This window comes from Mercurialis annua, linkage group LG5, assembly GCF_937616625.2.
Source record: "Mercurialis annua linkage group LG5, ddMerAnnu1.2, whole genome shotgun sequence".
Taxonomy (NCBI): domain Eukaryota; kingdom Viridiplantae; phylum Streptophyta; class Magnoliopsida; order Malpighiales; family Euphorbiaceae; genus Mercurialis; species Mercurialis annua.
Window position 1 is genome coordinate 10,001,638 of NC_065574.1, and position 2,019 is coordinate 10,003,656.

The 2,019-nt window shown below is 33.2% G+C and overlaps 1 pseudogene; it reads right to left on the reverse strand.

The window, feature by feature from the left end:
* Positions 1–369: 369 nt before the first annotated feature.
* On the reverse strand, positions 370–2,019 carry LOC126681424 (uncharacterized; annotated as a pseudogene).

Sequence of the window (2,019 nt, forward strand, 5' to 3'; positions counted from 1 at the left end):
AAGCTAATTTTATAAAATAGGCAAAATACTAATCTGCCTGTACTAAGAAACCAACACTACATTTCCATATAAATGTTTATAAATAGAAAATCAAAAATCTAAACATTCAAAATACACAATTTCCATATGAAGCCATTAGCAACAAAATATCTGATTCAAACAATAGTGAAACAACTACTGCATGTCATAAATTATGCATATATTTGCAGCCACTGACCCAAATATGAACACAATATTGTATTATAAGAAATATTTTTCATGCATTTCACACTAAGTCTAAATAACCATCAAACATGAGCAACAATTTACAAATCCACTGTTTTCTTGTGTTCAACTAATACGCAACAATCCCCAAGTTCCACACTAAGTCTATTTAATCATTGAAATGGCTAGCTCTCTGACTCGAATTACACCATCAATATAATGCCAAATAAGGCATTTCCATCTACATTCCAGCATAAACCTGTCCATTAAATATTCTGCAAATCACGGAAAAAATGATATCAATACATTTCTTAAAGGCAACGAGCTAGGGGACAGCAACACAACACATCCATTACAATTAGGTAAAACTATTTCATATCCCCAGTATCTACATCAAAACTATCATTTACTACTTAAAACAATAGAATTAATAACTTTAAAGATTACTACTTGTTCATAAAACATAAAAACAAGCTTCAAATATACTTACTTGCAAGTGCCACACCCAACGAATAATCCAAAAATACTGCTATTTAGTTATGACTTCCATGTGTGTTCCATATGTGCTCTATTAAATCTCGCTGCAGCTGAAAGTGAGTATCTTTATCCCTAATTCGAAGATGACACTGAACAAAATTCGAAAGCTCAATTGAACGCTCTTATGAGACTGAGATATTAGGAATGACATCAGAAGCATCATAATTATAGTCTATATTTTTAATATGCCTTTCATATTCAACAATCATATTGTGTAATATAATGCAAGCTTTCATAATGCTTTTAAGAGTTTCACGGTGCCAAAAACGAACTGATCCACGAACGATGGAAACTCATGCTTGCAAAACTCCAAATGCTCGTTCAACATCTTTTCTTGCCAACTTTTAGGCTGCAGCAAATTGTTTATGCTTACTAGTTTGTGGTGATGGAATGATCTTCACAAATGTAGACCACGAAGGGTATATGCCATCAGCGAGATAGTACCCCATTTTACGTTCATGACCATTGATTATATAGTTGGCCGGGGGGCTCGTCCATTAACAAGTTCTGTAAATAAGAATGATCTATCCAAAACATTAATATCATTATGTGATCCAGAAAGTCCAAAAAAGCATGTCATACCCAAAGATCATATGAAGCGATAGCTTTAAGAACTAGCGTTGGTTCACGAACATGACAAACATGCATCCCTTTCCAAGCAACTAGACAATTTTTCCATTTTCAATGCATACAATCTATACTTTCTAACATTCCAGGAAACCCATGACTTTCACCTTATTTCAATAATCTATATGTATCAAATTTGGTAGGTGATCTTATGTACTATTTTGAAAAAATTGAAACTATTGCTGCCACAAATTTTTTGAGACTTTCAATTGCTGTGCTTTCACCAATTTTAACATATTCATCAACATAATCAGCTGCAACTCCATAAGCAAGCATTCAAAATGCAGCAGTGATTTTTTGGAGAGAAGACAAACTCAAAAATCCAGCAACATCTCTTATGTGAACAAAATATGGGTCATAAGACTCTATGGCGGATTGGATACGAAGAAAAAAAGAATGACTCATTTGAAATCTCCTCTGAAATAAACTAGGAGAATAAACATGATTTCCCCCAAAGTACTCATAATAAAGCTTGTAATGGCCCTGCAACCTGTTACGGCATATATAGGTATGACCAAAAATTAACTAACGGTATAATGATGACCTTCTATGTCTGTTGACTGACTCTCCTATACTAAATATTATCATTTCTAAATCATCATCGAAATCATAGTCTTCAAAAGATATATTAACTAAACTTGAAGAGAGCAT